At 43.1% G+C, this 8,057-nt stretch overlaps 1 long non-coding RNA gene across 3 annotated transcripts; it reads left to right on the plus strand.

Moving 5' to 3' along the window:
• The first annotated feature begins 2,064 nt into the window (after nucleotides 1-2,064).
• Nucleotides 2,065-5,338, plus strand: LOC109971290 (uncharacterized). 3 transcript variants are annotated; one of them, XR_002276518.1, is made up of 6 exons: nucleotides 2,065-3,674; nucleotides 3,861-3,946; nucleotides 4,034-4,100; nucleotides 4,364-4,504; nucleotides 4,881-4,979; nucleotides 5,264-5,338. It is a non-coding gene; the product is annotated as an uncharacterized LOC109971290 (long non-coding RNA). The 3 variants fall into 3 exon arrangements; XR_002276519.1 differs by lacking the exon at nucleotides 4,034-4,100 and having other exon boundaries at nucleotides 3,861-3,950; XR_002276520.1 differs by lacking the exon at nucleotides 4,034-4,100.
• The last annotated feature ends 2,719 nt before the right edge of the window (nucleotides 5,339-8,057 follow it).

Below are 8,057 nucleotides of genomic sequence, written 5' to 3' on the forward strand. Positions count from 1 at the left end.
GCCTCTTTTTAATATCGGCTTCCGCTCTCCACATGGAGATTGTGGGGAAGTGTGTGAGCTGCACATTGTAATCAGAGCTAGGATGTGCAGCTGGCACTCGAATGTCTGTGTCTGATTGTATAACAGTGGCACTTGGAGTATTGACTTCAACTGTCCCATGTGAGTCGCTTGAACTGGCTGAAGGAGACAGAAAACACTTAAACTTTTCCAAAAAACATGTACAGTCAGCAAGAAAACCCTCAAGTTGTTTTAATGTGACTTCTGTTTTGTTCTTTGTAAAGAAGGTACAGGCCTTGACTTCCTGTCTAGCTTTCTCAGCAGCAAGAGAGGCTTGCTTTAAAAATAGTCCTATAGCATCCCCTTGTGGGGGAGGACTGTCACTGTCCCCAAAAATCTTTTTTGTTTTTGCATCTGCATTATCCTGCGTATCTTTAGGAACCTATTTAACCATTTAAACAAAAACTTGTAGAGTACTGACCCCAAAGAATCAGATTTGCTCATTTTCCACTCTTGAACAACATTTGCAGACATATTGAAAATGATGCACACGTGACTGGCGTTTCAACTGAAATTATCTCTGTCCAGAATTATTTATTCCACTGGGAAGCTTCTACATCAGAACTTTTTCTGATGCGCCCGATCGCTGGGGGTTCTCCCAATCAACAGTTCTGTTTTAATTTAACTGAATACGCCGTCACCATAAAGGCCATAATACAGTTTTCCCATAAACTATGCCCAGTCCTGTAACCAAAAACAAATCTGCCAGAGGCACACTATTTCACATCGGATTCTCCCAGTAGCACTTGTTGCTATGAGATATGCATGTGAAAAAAAAAAAAAAAAATTTCCCTGTGCACTCATTAATCATTTAACAGTTATCAGTGATCGTCTTGTAAATATTTAGATGTTCAGAAATGCTCAGAGAAGTCTCCGCTCAGAGAAGGCTCCTCCTTCCACTTCCGCCTTCAACAAGCCAGTCTTCCCATCGGGGCAAAAATCCTAATAATTTTGGAGACAACCGTCAAAATTTGTGGTTATCCACTTATTAATGTGAATTTTACGTCTCTGATAGTCATCAATCTCTGTAACAAATGAGACTATGTGCTTCAGAACTTTTTCATGTGGCCAAAAAACAGCACCAGCACATTTCAATATAAGAGTGTTATCTTACCTTTACTGTAATTGTTTGGTTTTTAAGTCAGGAATTTACAGTCCACACAGATCAACAAAATGTAAAGTCCAATATGCAGAAATTCTGTACAGATGTCTCCTGCTGACCTTTTATTATTGCCGGCAAGTGTTGATGTGTGCAGTCCGTTCACTCCTGACATGGAATCCAGCTCAGAATTCAGCCAATTCCGAAAGTCACGACACCAAGTTGTAATACCCCAGTTCCTTTATTGGACAGATCTGATTTTTATCGTACGGTCGAGTTTTATTTAACAGGCCATGACTTATAGCGTACGTAGCCTGCATTTAGAGCCTCATTCCGTGTAATTATGGCTACTGTTATACCCCAGTTCTTTTATTGGACAGATCTGAGTAAGGAAGGAGTCCATCTTTTTGGATTTTAGTGCTGGTTTTATTTTAAATATATTTATACACACACAAAGATTACAGAACACTACCCGGGCTGCTCCCTCTGTCAGACCAGCTGTTGGAGAAGAGAAGCTCCCTGGAACACAGAGCCTAATACATTTATACAAGTTCTTGGGCTAACCCCTTTACGCAAACAGATATAGAATCATCATGAGTTGGAGACAGTCTGACGTCTCCTTCTCTTATCTTATGCTCCACATGCGTCAAGCATTAATCAGAACAAATGAAGAACTCCGTGTGTGTGTACAGTATGTTGTTACGTGGTGTGTAACTAAACCAATCATTCAGACATGAATTTAACACCAGATTAATACAAGAAAACAATTGACATCAAAATACACTTGTCAGATTTAACATTATCTTCTAACCTTGAAGCAAAGCACACTAGAGCAGACTTCAAATATTACTAACTGCATTATGATTCTTAACAGAACACAAGGGTTAACAACACATTAAAGCACATTAATGTCTATAATTATCTGACTGAATTATTCATTTCTAACAGTAGTTTGTGTCGTTTTGTTCGTTGTCAGTGCTCATATTAAAGAGACAGTTTCCGCCTGTACTCATCTGGCATTCACCCCTTGACTTTATCGGCAGCTTTACGGGCTGATCCCGACAGTACAGTCTGGCCAACATGAACTCAGCCAGTGAGGAATACTCGTGTTTTGGCAGTGACCAGTGTACAGGCATCTGAAGGACAGCTTTCATGCCACTCAGCAGTTCAACACACCTGTTCACCCGCATCTCTGATCTGCCAGAGTCACAAACCCACAGAGCTCACACACCTCTATCAGAGTAGGGACGTGTATTCACACCGCAGCAGCCCAGCCTTATTCTGAGGAGACCCCCCTGACTCCAGCTGAAGCCCGAGCCATTTGGCAGGAACTAAAGGCCCTAATGGCCCCTGTGCTCTCCATTCCTGCACTGAAGCACTTTTATTGGTCTGACCTAGAGCTACAATCAGTGCCTGGTCCAGTTTCCCAGCGGGTCGGCCGGACCGCTGACACAGCCCTTGTCTCGAGTCCTGAGTCCTCTGTTCAGCTGGGTGCTTTTTTCTGTCGCCTGGCCTGAACCCTAAGGACCGCAAACCCTCACTTTTTGAGGGAACTCGGTGGGCCATCTGTCCTGGGGGTCCAGGGAGAGGGAGGACTAGGAGGAAGCCTCAGACTCAGCCTGTGTCCCAGCTGCAGTCCCCAGGACCCTTGCTTTTTGGGGAACCCGGTAGGCTCTCTGTCCTGGGGGTCCAGAGAGAGGGAGGACCAGGAGACAGCCTCGGACTCAGCCTGTGTCACAGCTGCAGTCTCCAGAGTCCTCGTCTCATCTGGACCTCCAGCAGCTGCAGCTGCCGCCGCCTCCAGGCCCTAAGCCAGGTCCCGAGTCGCAGTTGCTGCCTCCAGCAGAGCCAGTTCCTGTTCCTGTTTCTGAGTGAGTCAGCTGGCTCGCCAATGCCGTTTCTGAGCCCGTCCCTGTTCCTGGGCCTGAGCGGGTCAGCTGGGCCGCCAACGCCACCTCAGGCCTTGTTCCTGTTTCTGAGTGGGTCGGTCAAACCGCCGACACTGCCTCCGAGCCTGTTCCTGTTCCTGTTCCCGAGTGGCTCACCCAGCGTGCCGACGCCGCCTCCAAGCCAGTTCCTGTTCCTGTTTCCGAACGGGTCGGCTGGACCACCGACGCTGCCTCAGACTTTGTTCCTGTTCCCGAACAAGTCGGATGGACAGCTAATGCCGTCCCTGAGTCCACCCCTCAGCGTTGTTACCTAAGCGTCTCTGCTGGGTCTGAGAACCGCAGGTGTGTTGATGACAGTGTCCCTGCCAGGGTCCCAGATCTTCAGTGTGCCGAGGACACGCCAACAGGAGCCTCGATGCCTCGATGCCGCCTCTGCCCTTCCTCCTGAGGTGTGCACTGACGATGACGTCAACGCTGCCCCTGTTCCTGTTCCTCCAGAGGGATTCACCAACAAGGATGGTGAAGCAATCCCTCTTAAGCGGGTTCGCTGGCGAGCCGGCGCCGCCTCCGAGCCTGATCCTGTTCCCGAGCGGGTCGGCTGGCGAGCCAACGCCGTCGCCATACACTGAGTAACAGCGCTATTTTATAATACACAGTGGTGTGTTTGAATCTAGGCCAGATGTGGAGAAACAGTCACACAGTATTTCACCTCAGTCAAACTTTACGTGATATCTTGTAAATAACGACACTTTGGATACAGTTAACCTTTTATAGCTGTAGTATACGAACATTAATTATTACTAAACATTCCTCAGGCACAAGTTGGAGGTGGCATCTTATGGGACCGAGTCCAGTCAGGAAGCCACCTCGAGATGGACAGAGAGCATGCGTCAGAAAATATGTATGTATGTATGAAAATATGATGCCTTGCATCAAACCAAGAATGGAGTCCTGTTAACAATTGAGAAAATTTCATGTCTAAATCTAGATTACTAAAGGTCTTTGAGTATCCAGAAATGAAGACTAACGGGAGGATGACTTGTATAAAACTGCAAGTAATGGAGTCTTGTGATGTTTTTCTTTTTTTTTTTCTTTTTTTTTTAACAATCATTAACATCCGAGGGAGACCACACATGTGAAGTTAATTCACTGCTCAGTGCCTAGAATGGTTAGATATTGTGTAGAAAATAGTAAACACAGAAAGATGTGTTCTTCAAATGAAGACATTTCATTTTCATTGTAAAACTTTTTTAACACATATGTTTGTGAAACACTTGTCTTTTTATATTCCTGTAATACCTCCTGTTCTACATTCAAGGTGGAAGTGGCCAGAGGATCCTATCTCTGTTGGCTACACAAACAAGATACTCCAGATGATCACCAACAATGGGAAACACATGCTTTACATTTTCCCTCTTCAAGAACAAATTGACACTACACCCCTTCTCTATTAATATCGGTAAGATCACCAGAACAATGGTGTAATTTCATACATAGGTTTGTAGAAAATATTGTCCATCTTCAGAGATGCTCTAGCTGGGCATTTTTAGGATGCAGCATATGGGGTGGTGGTTTATTGTGTTGTTGTATGAAGAGTGTCTTTGTTCATGAATAAAGGTAGAGAAAGGTAGGTGACACTAATCTCACTTGAGGTGGATGCACAGCTTTTAATTACCATTACAGGCTTTCTCATCCATGTGGAACCTTTTAACAAGAGTGGTGCTTTACAACTGCAGATTAGTTTAAATTACTGTTAGAGATCAAATTTGCATGGCCTGTTTCATAAATTGAGGGTAAACAAAAATGGGAATTGTTAAAGTGAATGTTCTTTATAGGCTTGATAGCGACAAACCCAGCAGAGAGACGACATCAGCACTCTGGCCTTTTCTTGGGACTTGCCACCAGTAATTCAGAGATGGCTATGTCAGCATGTGGTGAGATGACATGTTGTATTTCAAGTCCCCCGGCGCCACCTCCGAGCCGGGGGACTTTTTGAAGGAATTCGGTGCCCCCCCCAGATTTTGTCTAAATGTTGACTTGGAACTTTGTAGTGTCCATTCTGCATATAAAAAGATGGTCACTGCCCAGGTACAAATAATGTGCCCATTAAAAGCCTTTTGTTCAAAATGAAGCAAACCTATCAAAATCAAAACAGGATGGGTTGAAATTATAGAGCTTATCATGCTTTAAATTCAAACTTTTTCCATTTTCCCCTTAGGCAATCCTTCCTTAACCAGATGTCATTCTGTGGCCAGACAATCAGCAGCAGCATTCTTGAGGACATGCATAGACACAGGCAAGTTTGTTTATAAATGGACCATTTATTATTGAAATCAAAGCTTTACAAAACTTTTCTTTTTTTGCAGCCACTCAATCCCAGCTCAGCTAGCTGCTAATGTTTTGTGTAAGATGGGAAATCCGTACTGGGTTTATTAAGGCCTCACATTTTTCTCCATGCTGTTGCATTGCATGTGCCTGGACAACAGTTATGAAGACTCTCTAGTCATGTACTACAAGAGAACCCACATGACTGGAGAAGTCTGTGGCAGGCTAAGCTGAGTGGAGTGCCTTCTGAAACCAGCAAACTGGGCAATAAGCTCCTAGAGGAGGAGGAGGCGGCGGCAATGCAATAGCCCTTTAATGAATCTTATTTGTGTAAAATGTGCATTTAGTAAGAACTGTTGACTTTTCCTTCATGCTAATGGATAGACACACGTTTAAACTTTTGCTGGTTTCTGCTATTAGTCAACTTCACAGGGTAGAAAGCACAAGAGGTCTGTGCTGCTTTTGGATGTTGTAATGAAACAAACTTGTTGATTTTCCGACAGTCTAGAAAAGCCTGAGATTGAAGATCATGACTAAAACAAGATTGGTGTAATGCTGTGTACCACCACTAAAGGGCAGCCTTACTGTGTGTTGAGGAGAAGGGGAATATAGTGTCCAGATATAAAGAGATATACACAGGAAATGAGTGAGATGTACAAACCACAGCACAGGCTGACTGTAGATATTTGCTCAGCCTTTGATTTTGAATCACTTTTAAGTCAAGTCAAGAATCTTAATTGTCATTATGCATAGCACAACAAAATTTCTTCCGGCAGCTCTTGGCTTAAAAGACACATTAAGATAAGCACACTGGGCATCACCTGCGATCGTGAGCTCTGGCTCAGCCGAGGAGAGGCCTACTGGGTCCATCAGGAACATGTTGACATCTCCCACCATGCACTGCTCCTATTCTATACTGGGATCTGCCCATAGCTGCTTATACAAGATGATGAATGTGTACTCTGGCAAAAAATTAAAAAGTTATCACAAATTAAACAGCTTTTCTTTAATAAAAGTTGAATGATTTTACTAGTGCATGACCTCAGAATGAACGATGCCTTATTTTCATATCATATCCATTAATTACCAGTTATTTATAAACACTTTAACCTAACAAATCTGATGGATGATGGTATGAATGTCTGGAAGGAATGATGTGGAAACCATAAGGACAGAACTTGAAAGCAGTGTTGACCTCATAAAGCAAATGTCACTGAATCATATTTCACTTTATCCTATCATAAGTTGTATTAAATAAGCTTCTGTTATTTGGACAATGTGTTAGCTTATTTATGTAGGCATTGTAAAAACTCTGAATGTTAAAAACCTGTTACTCTAACTTAGAATAAGTTAACAAAAGTAAAGGAAGTTCCCTCAGATTTATCTTTCCAGCCACTGCTGTATGATCGGTTCAACCAAAAGTTTTTCTCTTTGTTTTATTTAGGTAGTTTTCAGAGAAATCAAGGTGTCCAGTTATTCACATGAAAACTCTAAGGTTAAGTCTGGCAATCCTTCAGATTTATAACAACTGCTTTAGAGGATGAATAAGAGCATGTTCTGTGTGTACATTTACTGCAGAAGAAGTCTTACTGTCATCATCTTCCCCCCAGCTCCCCTGCACGTCGTACTCCTGTTCCAGCGGCTGAGGTGGTCAGATGCTGCAGCTCAGGACGCTTCATCCATTCATGATACCTGAAGAGTGTAAACAGGTGGATAAGAGACAGGGACTACAGGTTTCTACAGCTTTAACTTAATCATGTATCCAGAGGCCAAAGGACTGGAGCGGGTTGTCTGTGCCAGTTAAAGAGACTTCATACTGTCAAAGGAGCAAAAGCTTGTATTGACAGCTGGGTCAGATGTGTCATCTGTCTAAGTTATTTCTTCACCTTCTGCCAGCATGGACAAAAAGCTTTCAAATGCTCCATGACAAATGAGACCGTATGATTTGATCGAAAGCTCCAGAAAAGCTGCTAAATGGAACTTGCAATGAGATTGTTTTCTCAACATTATTATTAGTTACAGACTTATTTAGAAGTCAAACTAAAACCCATCCGCCATGTTTAAACATTGATAGTAAAGAAATGACATTCTAACACTCATCAATAAAGATTTCAGCAGATAAAAATAAAAGAAAAAATTGACAGGCTTCTGGTGTGCAACAAGACTGCGGCCGATCTTTCTCAAGCTCCAGTGTTGAAACATCTGTCGTGCACACACTGACAAAGTAAAAATCACATGCAATTACAAACATACCTTTCATCTAGACACACTTTTATTAGCAGATGGAAATCGCCTCAAGGCATTTTACAAATGATGAACACATTTATTAGCACTTTTATTTTATTATTTCAGACTCTGTGCGTATGTACATGCACATGTGCGTCTGTGGATCTGTTTATGTTTGGTTGCTTAATGGCTCTGCCCAATCCATGCCACAGCTTCACCGGATACTGTGGAGTGTTGACCATGTCCATCCAGTGCTGCAGCTGAGGGCCTCTGGCATACATGAAGGGCCCTAACACCAGCACTCCCAGTAGGACTGAAGGCTCTGGGAGAAAGATATATGAATATCAGTGTGTAAGTGTTTCGGATCTAGTCTGGTACAATGTTCGCATTACTGCTGATGCTGCCCCCATCCACCTATCATTCCCATGCCAAATTTTACCCTTGCTCATGAACAAGATATA

The sequence above is a fragment of the Monopterus albus genome, unplaced genomic scaffold, assembly GCF_001952655.1.
Source record: "Monopterus albus unplaced genomic scaffold, M_albus_1.0 scaffold219.1, whole genome shotgun sequence".
Taxonomy (NCBI): Eukaryota; Metazoa; Chordata; class Actinopteri; order Synbranchiformes; family Synbranchidae; genus Monopterus; species Monopterus albus.